Source organism: Desmodus rotundus, chromosome 8, assembly GCF_022682495.2.
Source record: "Desmodus rotundus isolate HL8 chromosome 8, HLdesRot8A.1, whole genome shotgun sequence".
Taxonomy (NCBI): Eukaryota; Metazoa; Chordata; class Mammalia; order Chiroptera; family Phyllostomidae; genus Desmodus; species Desmodus rotundus.
This window is the reverse complement of record NC_071394.1, coordinates 89,743,557-89,757,308: the sequence shown is the minus strand read 5'-3', so window position 1 is coordinate 89,757,308 and position 13,752 is coordinate 89,743,557.

Sequence of the window (13,752 nt, the reverse complement as noted above, 5' to 3'; positions counted from 1 at the left end):
GGAGGGACAAGGAAATCATTTCACTGGGATCAAAGAAGCCAAAGGGAAATGCTCCAAGCTCAGTCTGAAGGTCAAAGCCTCCAAGAAGTCCAGGGTATATACCCTGAGGGGCTCTTGGGCAAGTAGTCATGGGTCTTTTTCTCTCATTCTGAGAGTTAAGACTTAGCAAGGAGAGAGTGCACAGGAGCTTTGTGCCCAGAGCCATGCTGGGCTCTGGAGTAGGTAGGGGAGAAGGGATTGCAATGACCGTCAATCAGCACTGACCACTGACCTCACCTCAGGTGCTTGTCTGAGCACTGCACTCCTTTGTTCTCTCAACAACCCATGAGGCAGTTATTATAGATGAGGAAACTGAGGCACGGAGATATTATGTTGCTCACCCAAGGTCATTCATATAGGGAGCAGTCAAGCTGGTTTTGAACCCAGGTGCTTTCTGACTTCAAATGCTAAAAAAGTGATGTTGCTGCCCTCAAAAAGCTTCTGGTCCTGAAGGAGACCTAAGAGTCCCCATATCTAAACTACAGAGAACATATGTGACATTGAGGGATGGACTCTGGGAGGGCTGTAGTAGCTCAGCGCAGTGGGCCTGGAGGCTTCACCCACCTCCGCACTGAGCTTCTCCAAGGGCCTTGCCTCTGCTAATGACATTGGCACCAACGGGGCCTGGCACGCTCCATGGTCTTTGTGTGGAGAGCTAAGCTCAGAGCTGGTGAGCTATGGGCCCACTGGCTATGGCCTGCTTTGTATGACCTGCAAGCTAAGAATAGTTTTTACATTTTTTAATGCTTGGGGAGGGGGTGGAATCAAACAAAGAATATTTCATGACACATGCAAATTATATGAAATTAAAATTTTGATGTTCACAAATAAAGTTTCATTGGAACATAGCCACATCCATCCATTTGTTTATATATTGTCCACAGCTTCTCTCTTACTACAATAGCAGAGTAGTTTGGCCCCAAAAGCTGAAAATATGTACCATCTGGTCTTTTACAGGAAAAGTTTGCTAATCCTGGTGAGACACAGCGCCTGATGCACAGTAGACCTTTCAATACTGAATGACTAAATGCATGGGCAAATGAATAATGAAGGACTAGGAAAGGAAGAAAGACAAACAAGAAGGGTCTTCTCCCTGATTTGGGAGCAATTGATCCTTGGGGAACACCAGGCCATAATTGGCAGTCACTGAAGGAGCCGTTTCCCCTCGCTTCCCCCCTCCCCCCTGCCGTCTATGCCAGGTGGCCTCCTTGCCAAGGAAAGCTGACCAGAGCTGGCTATTTTATTACAAAGCTGGAGGGAGTGCCAGGGCTGGTGCCAAGCCAGTTAGGCTCCCCAGGCAGCAGGGCAGAGGAAGGCTGCCAGCAGGCAGGGAGGCAGGGTAAAAGGTAGGGCAAGTGGGGCCTTGGACCTCAGTGGGTGGAGGCAGAAGAGTTGGGCATTGTCCAATATACCAGCCACTAGGAGGCAGGGCATCTTGAGTAAGGGTCCTGCCCCGCCAAGGCTTTCTGCTGCCCTTTGGGTGGAGGACCTCCACCAGGGTCCCTCCCTGCAAGACAACCTCAGGGCTCTGCCGTTCATTCAAAAGTCCCCGGACATGAGAACATGGATGTGCTACTAATAGTCCACATTTTTTCAGTGTCCCCAGGCTCTGTGCTGGGCACTTCACTTTCATGATCTCATTTTACTCCAAGAGCAGGCCCACAAGGCACGCACCATTATTATCCCCATTTTACAGGCCAAGAAACTGAGGGTCAGGGAGGTTAAAGGACATGCCTAAGGGCTAGTAAATGATGGTGCTAGAATTTTCACGGGGCAGTGTGGCTTCCAGACCTGTAACCAGGAATGAGCCAGAGTGTTTATTGATAATCTGATTCCTTGGCTCCACCTCACCAGCTCTGACTCAGGAAGGCTGAGTGGGCATAGGAATCTGCATTAACCCATATCTTGTGTGGTTCTGATACAGGGGACCAGACTGTGAGAAGCACTGCCTGAAGGCAGATCTTCAGGCACCTTGGAAGTCTGACTCCATCTCTGAGCTGGAAGAGTCTGTTTACTTAATGAAAGCAAAGCAAGTCCTGAGATCTGTCCCCAGCTTGTCCAGCCACCAGAGGTTTTCAGGATTGGTCTGTGGGTCAGCGCTCAGGGCAGCAGGGGCTGGAGGCCTTGGAGAAATTCTGTGCTAGGAAGGCTGTACAGTGCAGCCACTGGATCCCACGGTCTGCTGGTGGGTTGAGGGTGAGCAGCCACGGGGCTCTGGCTCCTCTGGGCATTGATTTGTACAGAGACAAGACAGTAACCTGCAATGCCCCCCATCAGCCTGGTTCATTCCCCTGCAGCCTCTATTCCTGAAGCGCTACCCTGTGCTGGGCATCGGGAGGGGCATGAGAGTGAATGAGTCACTATCACAGCCACCTCAGAGCTGAAGGTCCTTCTCAGAGAGAACATGAGAGTGATAGCAGGTGGGCTGAGGTGGAATGAATGGGCAAGGAGAAATCAGGGGTGGGGATCAGATCTTTCTGACCAGGGCATTAGGGGAGCTTTCCTGTAGGGGCTGTTTTTGAGGGACAGAGGGCTTGGTCAAGCAGAGAGAACACAAAGTAAGGAACTTGCTGAGCCTGTTAGGACCCATGAATTGGCTCTGATTGCCCTGGAGAGCAGTTCTTCCACCCACTGGTCTGTGGCCAGTGCCTGGCTGGTAGCCATGAAAAGAACAGCAGATTCACAGATGTGGACATGCATGTGTAAATGAATACAAATTCAAGAAAATGTGTTCACTTGCATGTGTGTGCAGGATGTATTTGCCTTTAGATCAAGTCTGTGTGGGGGTGGATGTATACATGCACATGAATTGATAACATGCTTGTGAGTTTACATGTGAGCATGGATGGAAAGCGTGAATGTCAGATCGCATGCCGTGGGAGCGATGTGCGAATATGTGGGGGTGTGAAGGTGTGCACGCGTGCAAGCATACAGATATGTATACATATCTGGGGATACACGGTCTCCATGAGTGTAATAATGGTCCATACTCTACAAGCCCCCCCACTCTCCATGCATCACCTCAATCAATTCTCCCAGCAATCTTATGAGGTGAGCTTATGATAGTTATATAATCTTATGAATTATTATCCCCGTTTTACAGGTGAAGAAACTGAGTCTCATAAAAGTAAAGTGACAAGCTCATGGTTACCCAGCCAGTAATTAGAAAGCTGGGATTGAGCCAGGCTGTTAGACCTCAGAGGCCCCTCTTTACCATTTCCTACAAACTGAATCAAAAAGCTCCTGGTGAGGAAATGCCTCTGGCACACTCATAGCTGGCAAGGACCTGGCACAGATACCCAGGGCTTCTCACATGCTGTGAGGAGGAAGGAACTGTCCCCTGGGCCTGGCTCTCAGGACCCAGGGATACACATATAGGAAGGTCACAGAGAGGTGAAAAAGAGCAGCCCTCATTTACTCAAAATCCCGAAGAATTTGGGTCAGAGCCAGGAGAGGCCTCCAGCCTGAGCACACGTGGTGCTTCCTGCCCTCTGGAACAGCAGTCCTGCATGGAGAGTCATCCCAGACTCTCCTGGGCCATTTTCTCAAAGGCTACTCACCAGCACCTGCCCTTGAAGAAGGCTGGGATCCCAACCTGGGGACCAGAGCGAAGCCAGGAGCAGGGCAGGCCCTCCCTGGGCCCTGCCAGTCCTTTAGCCACTGCAGCACTGCCAAAGGGTGGTCCTGTCTCTCTGCTTGCATTGAGGACCCCAGTGCCATGTAAAAAAAAAAAAACAAACAGCAATAAGAACAGAAAAAAAACCAGAACAGGTCACATAGAATCATTTCCCCCCACCATTTGGAGATGAGCTGATCCAAGCGTAAATGCCTTTTGGACAAGTCGTTTCGTTTCTCTGAGCCTCTGTTTCCTCATCTGTAAAACGGGGATGACAATAATACCTTCCACGTGAATTATGGTGAGAATTAATGAGATCAGGCGCGTGGAGGCTTCCACACGGACAGGTACGTAGAGTGAGTGTGCACAACATGTAGGAGCTATTGGTGTCATTTTCATCGACAGGCCCGGCAACATTTTTTCCTGTGAACTTGGAAAAGCATTCAATATTTCTGAACCTCCATTCCCTACCCCACTGAGGTGCTTTTGACTTTTTCTTATTCGGCTTATTTAAATATTCTAAAATAGAATTTATTTTTGTAATTTGGTGCCATGAAATTCACCCCCTTTAAAGCGTACAACTTAGTGGGTGTCAGTGTATTCGCAGAGATGCGTGACCACCACCACTGTCTAATTCCAGACCATTTTCATCAAAAGAAACCCCGTATTCGTCAGCAGGCACCCCTTTCGCCCATCTCCTCAGCTCATGACAACCACTCCTCTGCTATGTGTCCCTTTGGATTTGCCTGCTCTGGACATTTTACATAAATGCTATCATACAAACTGAGGTCCTTTGCAGTTGGATTATTTTACGTAGCAAAACATTTTTGAGAGTCATCCATGTTGTGGCATGTGTCACATATTCCTTTTTATATTTGAATAAGGCCCATTTGGTGTGTATACCACGCTTTGTTCATCAGCTAATGGACACTCGGGCCGTTCCCCTCGGCGGTTACTATAAACAGTGCTGCTATGAGCATTTGCGCACGGCTCTGTGTGTGGACGCGTTTCAGTTCTCTTGGGTATCTACCTAGGAGCGGGAATTTCTGGGCCTCGTGGAAATTCTATGTTGAACAATTTGAGGAATTACCCAGGGTTTTCACAGTGGCTGCACCATTTTGTGTTCCCACCAGCAGGGTATGAGGGTTCGAATTTCTCCAAGTCCTCACCAATATGTGTCATTGCTCACGTTTCTGATCATAACCATCCTGGTGGATACGAGGTGGTTTCTCCTTGTTTGACCCGCCCTTCCCTAATGACTAATGGTGTTGACCATGTTTTTGTGTGCTTATTGGCCATTCATATATATTTTTGGTAGATATGTCTATTCAAATCTTTTGCCCATTTTTAAAATTCTTTTTATTTTTGCCTGGCTGGTGTGGCGCAGTGGATTGAGCGCCAGCCTGTGAACCAAAAGGTCACCAGTTCAATACTTAGTAAGGGCACATGCCTGGGTTGTGGGTCAGGTCCCTGGCTGGGGGTGGGTGAGAGGCAACCGATCAATGTTTCTCTCACACATTGATGTTTCTCTCCCTCTCTTTCTCCCTCCCTTTAAAAAAATTTAAAAAATTGCCCTGGCTGGTGTGGCTCAGTGGTTGAGCACTGGCCTGTGGGCCAAAATGTTGCTGGTTTGAATATCTGTCAGGGCACATGCCTGGGATACAGGCCAGGTCCCCAGCTGGGGGCCTGTGAGAGGCAGCCACATATTGATGTTTCTCCCACACGCCAATGCTTCGTTCCCTCTCTTTCTCCCTCCTTTCCCCTCTCTCTAAAAATAAATAAATAAAATCTTTAATAATAAATAAAATCTTGAAAATTCTATTTATTTTAGCCAACATTTACTGAGCACCTACTGTGTGCTGACATACTGGAGGATGGGAAGGGCCACACAGAGTCAGGGAGTCTGCTTGAGGCATGAAGGCTGGCCTCGCTCTGGCCCCCAGGGCTGCCACACTGGAGCATGTGTGTGAAGGAAGAAACGCCGCTCCAAAAAAGGAGGAGGCACCAACGACAAGGGCCTCAGGTTTCAGAGGCTCTGTCTGTACAATGCACCCTCTCAGGGGCCTGCCACACCTGACAGCTGTGTGATCCATACCTGGCAGGCAGCTGGCTAGGCACGGCTCACCAACAGAGCAGGCACCCCTGTGGTAGGCACACTCTCAAGTCCCAATTTAAGCCTACCACCCCCTAGCCAGGGCCAGCTACACAGTCCCCAGTTACCTCCAGACATATCTGTAGGGTGAGTGCTAGAGGCAGTGAGATTTCTAGGGACTGAGCAAGCAATAGGGAGACAGAAGGACCCTGCTCTACCCCAAATGCTGTGTGTGTTTTGCATGTCCCTCGACCTCTCTGAACCTCAGTTGTCTTATCGGTGAAATGGAAGAATAATAGCGCATCTCTTAAGGTGATTATGAAACTCAAATGGAGGCTTTACACTGGTTTGGGGCAGAAAAAATGTTCACTAAATGTAAGTCATAGTATTTTTTTTGTCTGAAAACTGAGAGGGACAAAAATGATCTATAAAGGCCCAACTCCCTTATAGAAAAGAGAGGTTACAGAAGCCAGGGGCACTGCTGGGTCAGATGGAAGGAGTAAAGAAGGGTCCCAGACTCTTTCAGCCACAGCTACCTCTATGAGCAGCCACCCCGAGTTCAGCGTTACCCGAAAAGAATGTCAGAGGCAGCAGTCCTGTCTGGGGTGTCTGGCCCACCCCAGGATGCCCTCTGGCCTGTGCAGCCCTCTGGCCTCCGTCCTGGCGCAGTCTCAGTCCTCCCAGCGCATGCCATGGTGCCCAGGAGCCTTCTCACTGATTTGCTGAGCTCATGGCTGAGGGGAAATATGTTTCCAGATAGGGTGAAAATAGATCCTTCTCCAAATATGCTCATCGTGGCTAAGAAAAATAAATAGAACCAAGAGGCAAAAGAGAGCAGGGAAAAGCCATCAGATGAGGCCGGGCCTGGGAAGCTCTAGAGTGACAGACAGGTGGAGGTTGGGTTTGTGCAACAAAAAGGTTTGTGTGAAAGTGTGTGAGTGTGAGTGCATATGTGTGTGACTGAATGAGTTTGCACATGACTGCATGAGTGAGCATGTGTGACAGTAAGTGTATGTTTATGAGTGGGCAGGTGTGAGTGTGAGCGTGTGAATGTGTGTGCCTGTGTGTAGGTCTAGTGTGTGAATGTGTGTGAGAAACTGTGCAATGAATTTGTATATAGGTGAAAGTATGTGAACATGTGCAAGCATGAGTGTGTGAGTATGTAAGCACTGTGTGAGTCCATGTGAGAGCATGAATGGTGCAAGTGAGTGCATAAATGACAGTGAGCGAATGAGTGTGCAAGCATGAGTGCAAACTTATGTGACTGTCCATTTGACTGGGTGTATGAGTGCGAGGGTAAGCATCTGTGTGTAGGACAGTGTATGTGAGTGTGTCTGAGTGAGAATGTATGAGTGTATGTGTGCAAGTGTTCGCCTATGTTGTGTGGGGCATGAGCAAGTGTACATGAGAGTGTACATGAAGGTGTAATAGTGTGTGCATGCAGATTTAGTGTGTGAGTGCACATATGAGTGTGTGCGAGCTTTCGTGTGTGTGTGAATGTGTGTGCAGGTGCTTCAGGTATACAGTTGTGATTAAACTCTTCAACCTCCCCTAGGAAATGAGTATTGATGTCACCCCCGGTTTAGAGGTGAGGAAAGGGAGGCTCTGTTGAAGTAACTCGCACGAGGCCACACCACCAGGAAGGGGCAGAGCTGCCATTTACACCAGGTCTTTGTGACTCCAAAGGCCACAGCCCCTGAGCACACACCCCAGCCATCCTGCCTGCCTGACCTTCACATCTCACTGATGCGGATCCTCCGAACTGCCCTGGTTCCCTGGGGTCACCCTGCCTGTCCTCAGAGCTCCTTGGACTCAGGCCCCGTGACCAGTCATGCAACCCTGAATTATGCCATTTGCAAAGCCACCATCAACATCATTGTCCTAACAGCCCCTACCGTGTGCCAGGAACGTTGGGACCTTTACATTCTTGATCACAGTCTTCACAAGAACTGTTCAAGGTCAGGATTATGTATCTCATCTTATAGCTGAGGAGATAAAGGGACTGGCTCAGGGTCCGGCAACTGTAGGAGGGGTATGCGTAGCCTGAGCCTAGAGCCTGATAGCCCCCATGCCTTCCCGCAGGGGGTCGGCAAAGAGCTCAGCCTGCTTCACCTCATTGAAGACTCAAGATCAGTCACTCCCTCCCCCCACCAGCTTTGGCCTATGACAGGTTCAAATTCATGCCTCAGCAATGCTGCGAATGACAGGATCCCCAATCCTTGTGGTCACTCTCAAGTACTTGAAACTTCTAATGTTGCAGTGGTGGATGCCAAGGGTTCTCCATGACTATACCTCAGGGCTGAAAGGGAATAAATGTAAAACAATGCAGCCCCATCTTAGTGCAGGGACTCTGGGCAACCGACTTAACCCTTCAGAGCCTCAATTTCTCCCTCTGTAAAATGGGGTTATATAATAATACTCACCACACAGGTATGGAGTCAGGTAAAACCAAGGAGACATAATGGTGCCTTAGTAAAGATTTGTGTGTCCATTGGTTGGTTGAACGTTGGCCTCAAGATTCTGCCAAACTGGTGCTATTTGGAGTCTAGGTAGTAGGGTGGAGATTTCAACTTCCCGGGTTTCTGAGGACTTGCTCAGAGGGCCACAGACCTTAGCTCTCTTCCCAGGTCCCTGGTGTTTGGGCCCCGCAGGCCTGGCTCTCCCCCTGGGCACTCTAGGGGCATGTGCAGGCCCCAGCTTCTCAGTTCACAAACAAGCCCAGCAGAGGAAGCAGCAGGTTTTCCAGGCAGCTGTGTGCCCCAGAGCTGCGGCCTCGGGAGGGAAGCGTGTGCTCAATGGGGAAGTTGCTGACACAAACACCCAGTTGAGAAACAGTGGGGAAAATCCACCACTCTGCATTCTGGGGAGGGGGATCTCCAGGGGTGGCACAGACACACCACTCCCTCCCTCTTTGTTCCTTTAGCCTGGGGGGTAGGGGAGTGGCTTCCTCATGGTGTTACTCCGGGCTGCCTTTCCATTCCCAGTATAGCTTCTCCACTTTTTTTTATGGTCTGTGTAATGGATTTCCTAGATTCAATTCCTTCTGTTTTAAATACCTTGAGTGGCTTCTCTTTTCCCATTGAATTCTGAAGTCCAGAGAGGTGAGGCCACATGTCCAGGATCAAAGGGTTTGCCTGTGACATCCATCCTCTGCTCCCTCAGCTCCCTCTCCTTTTGGAAATCTGCCTTCCTCACCCTAGCTGGGTGCCAGCTTCCCTCTGCTTTGTGGAGTGCTGTCTGGAAATGCAGTACTTAAGGGAACTTATCAGTTGATTCTCACTGAAGTGTTACTGACTGATACTTGGGACATCCAGGAAAAGCTCACGGAACTGGTCTAGGGGGATCCAAGGCCACAGAGGTGGGTGCAACCACAGCTGGAAGAATCACCTAAGGTGTCTCTCTTCTTTTCTCCCTCCACCTTTTTCCCCCCAGTCCTCCAAATTCTGATCTTGTGTGGCCTTCTGATCCCTCCTCTCTCTGGCATTAGTGTGGCCATATACTCAGTGGAGAAGTCGCTCAGGCTGGTCCAGGAGGGCCCTGGAAGAAAACCGTGGGTGTGGGGGCTGATTTCTCCTCCACGTAAGCCACAGTTTTCCAGAAGCTCCTCTCAGGAATCTGCTGACCTCAACACCCCTGCCCATCAGATGTCTCTCCATCCTGCTGTCGCAGACTGGAGGGACCCAGCCCTGTGTCCACTTTTCCCTATAGCCTAATCTTCATGAGCCCAAGAGTCCATCAGACATGGGCCCAGACTTCCACTGCCTGGGGCCAGAAGAGATTCCAGCTGTCGGGGCTTCACCATCTGTCTACTGGAGAGCCGGAGAGCAGCTCCTCCTCAGAGGAGTAGGAGGTACCAGCTGGCCTGGTCAGAGGCCCACTTGAGCTCACCACTCTACCTCTCTCCCTTTGTTTGAGGCTATTCCTTTCTGCCTTTCCAGAAATGAATAGAAAACTGGGTCAGTTTCTGGAAAGATCACAAAAAGATTTCTAGAAAGACTCCAAGAGAGGTGCTAAGCAGAGGGGACAACTGGTCTCCCTCCTGTGGAGGCTGAGGTCAGGCCCTTCTAAGCTTTCTGCAGCTCTTGGCTCTCCACCCCCAGCATGTTAAAACGAACCTACTTCCCATGTAGAATACTTTTAAATCACTTTATAAGAGTTGAGGTGTGCTACAGTTGACAGGCTGTCCTAATATTACACTTTGCAGACATTTAATGAAACATGTAGGAATTTCCTCCTGTCACATGAGTTCTTCTCAATCTGCTCCAAAGCACTGTACTACCGTCACTCCCATTCCGCAGGGGACAAAACAGGATGAGAGAAGTTCAGCACCTTGTCTAAGACTGCACAGCCCGTGAGCACTGTCTCGGTCTGCCTCCCCCACAGCATGGACCTTTCTCACCCTGGATTCCTGGCTCTGCCCTAAGCACTCTGGGGTGGGGCCTTCAGGCCATGGGGCTCATGCCTCATTAGAAGAGCTCAGAGCTGCCAGAAGGCCTGGCCGCCTGGAATGGAGCCCTCCTCCTGGCCCAGTTAGGTGCTTGGCGCCGGTGCCTTGGGTCTCCTCCCAGGGGTGAGCTGCAGGGCACATGGTTTACCTGCCAGGAGCCCGGAGGTAGGAAAGCAAACACCATAAATCATCAGGAAGCCCATGTGAATATTTTATAGCTGGGTCAGTAAATAATGCAGCTCCCTGGACTGACCCGACCCAGTTCGTCTGTCTCACAATCAGTACCTAGACCAGTCTGTCTGGGCGCCTCTCCTGCCTTGCACTTTTTACACAAATGCTGAGGCCCAGTACTGGGCATTTTCGTAGGCACATCTTCACCGCCTAGCCTTTGCTCAGCTGCTTCCTCTGCCTGAAACACTGTCTGGGTCTGCCTCTTTTTCCCTAGGCCTGGCTAATGTGTCCTCCTCTTTTACAGTAACCTCCTCCAAGAAGCCTTCTTTGATTTCCTGGATGGGGTCAGAGTCTTCTGACTCTCCCAGTGCCTGGGCTTCCCCCATCTGGGCTCTGCTCACTCTGTGTGGCCATTTCCTGGTGACTAGTTTGCTCTCCCTCTGACTGTCAGCTCCTAGAGAGCAATAGCCCTGGAGTTGAGTTCAGAGCTCAGCATATAGTAGATGCTCAGCAAATGATGTTCTAGGATGGACTAAATTACCTTGTTTAATCCTTAAATAAGTTTGTGCAGCAGGCGTTCTTGTATTATTACTTTTCTCCTTATTTTACAGATGAGGAAACTGAGGCCCAGTGGCAGTGATGGGATTGACCTTCCACCTGTCTGATCCTGGGTCTAATGCTTTCTCAATAACCCATCTGAGAACATGCCTCTTTCCCCTGCTTAAGCTCCTTGAATAAGGACCCTCTGTTTTTGCTCAGGGAGGCCCTTGACCCCTGCTACAAGCTCTAACACCCAGTGAGTGCTAATCTATGTGTTTGAATGACTGCAAAAGGCAAGGCAGCAGTCAGGATTTTGTCCTTGACCTAGAAAGCTATGCACAGTGAGCACCATAGGTACAGGAGGCCAGGTGAATGGACCTGGGATCCCCAGGTCCCAGAGCAGCTCTGGGAAGACACGCATCTTGGGAGGGTCTTAGGTCCCAGATGGAGGCAACTGTGGAAGGTGCTTGAATGCAGCAGCCCAGGTGCCTTCCATCCAAAGGAGCTATGCCACTTTGGGGCCAAGTCCCTAACCAGGCCATCGCCGCCTCACAGGAATCTGAGACACAAAGACAGACGATCCTGTCTGCCTTCTCCCCATCCTGTGTCAGCCGTTGAGAACAAGGACAAAGAAATCAGGGCACAGGCAGTGTTAGGTGAGACAGGACAAGGACAGCTTTGCACAAGAATCCCTGGCCTGACCCTGGCCTCAATCCTTCGCAGGAGATGGGCTGCAGAAGGGAGGTAAAATGGATTTTGACCCATGTGTCAATTCCAGCTGGTTGCCAGGGCTCCCTGGAGCTGTGTTGAGAAGGATTCTGAGCTGTGTCCCTCCAGGCTGAGCAGGAAGTGCTGTGATCAGTTAACAACACCTGCCTCAAGCACAGATGTGGGCACGGTAACCCATCTCCAGATTTGCCACCCTCTCCACAGAGTAGAAATTAAATAAGCTTGTGGATTGTTGATTACCAACAAGGTCAATGCAGAAGTCATTTGGAGTTTCCACTTACAGAGATGAGAAATATGAACACATGCCTCTTTACTATGGTAATCTGCAAGAGCCAGAAAGGGAATGGGAGAAGAGAACGGGAGAGAAGCAGAGACAGAAAGTGAGAAGTGAGATGTCCACAAGAACCTTCTGGTGGTGTGGACTGAGACCCTGAGACCTGGGACAAGGACAGCCACAGCTCTGTCCTCATCAGTCATCAGGAACCAGGAGTTTTCCAAGGCAAATTCCACAGATAAATTTTGGCAAGGGCCGAGACGGTGGCGCCTTGTGCTGTAGAAGGCCGGGCCCAAGCCTTCTCTGCCCAGCAGACTCAGGTATCCTCAGCGGGCCCGGGGCAGTGCAACGGGCACAGAGGAGTCCTGGGTGGAGCTCCTGCGCGGGATCCTGCCCTCACACAGCTTCTGCGGGGAGAGAGTTGTGGGGACCAGAGCAGGCAGGGACAGGCAGGATACTCCCTCTGGCCTGAGGAAATCTGGGAAGGACAGGGGGGAGGCAGACAGAAGTCGTGTCTCCCCCCAGCCTCTCACCACCGCGTGGACACCCAACAGTAAGGCCACTCAGGCAGGGTCTGCATAAGCTTTCGCACTTGGGAAACAAGACTGTGGAAGGGGAACCCTATCCTTCCTCTGCCAGTTGCTGACACCTCATACCCATCACTTGTCTGACTCCACCCAGGCCAGTAACCAGCTGTCCCACCCTTTCTCCTGTGGCTTTAGGGGAAGCTTGGCCCAGTGACAGTGAACTCTGGCCTGGAATTCATAGCAGTCTGAGGTGTGAGGCTCAGTTTGGCCACTTCCCTGCCATATGACTATGGGTGTGTCATTCAGTCCCCATGGGCTCAGTTTCCCTCCCTGTAAAATGTTGCTAATGATGGTACCCACATCATAAGGGCTTTGTAAGAAGCTTGTGAGTGCTTGATATGTGTGGGCTAGAATTACTGTCCTTACTATGATTCTAATCTGAGACCAAGTTCATGTACTCTACATCCTCTGAAGAGTCCATAGTTCATCCAGACTCCCCGGGACCCCCTCCAAGACTGGTAGGCATATAGGCTGGTGGAGGGCCCTGGAGCTGGAGACTTGAGGTGTTCTGAATCGAAGGCCTGGGGCAGAGCAAGATGGGGAGGGCAGGGGCTCCCTGCAGCCCTGTGGATCCTGGACCCGACGAGCTCTGGGCTGTGGGCAGAGTCGGCCATCCCAGGCCACCTATAATTACCTTCTGGCAGAGCTCTGTGGCACTGGGTGGAGGTAGCAATTGTCAGGTTTTATTTTGATACCCAGACATGCCCTTGGGCAGCCCCGCACCAGCTGGCCATTACCAGACACGGATAAGTGTTGAGTTCTTTGAGGTTGACCTCTGAGTTCAAGGTTCAAGGGTTCAGGATGTTATGGTCTCCATGGACTCTGCCAGGCACTGCAGGCAGAGACTGCTCTCAGGAGCCTGGGGCAGCTGGGAGAGCTGATGGGGAGAACTCCAGAGCCTCTTGGACACAGTGTGGAGCTGGAATGTGAAGCAGGCAGGAGGACCCAGGAAACCCAGAGTGGGCTCTCAACCCTTGTCTTCTTCCCCTCTGCCCTCTCCCCTTCTCCACCCAGACCTTGTTCTTATGTGAGAAGATGCTGAGTGACTTCCACTGGAGTGGCTGGAGCAAAGGTGCCTCAAGGGCGGCCCCTGAGCCTGAGCCATATCTGGAGGTCATGCACCTTTGCTTGCTCAACCCTGGCCCTCCTCTCACCCTCCCAGTGACCTTGCACACTCATGCTCTCCCAACCTGCTGCCCCCACTCTAGGCTCTCTCACACAAAAGAATGCATGCACATACTTCCACACCCATTCATG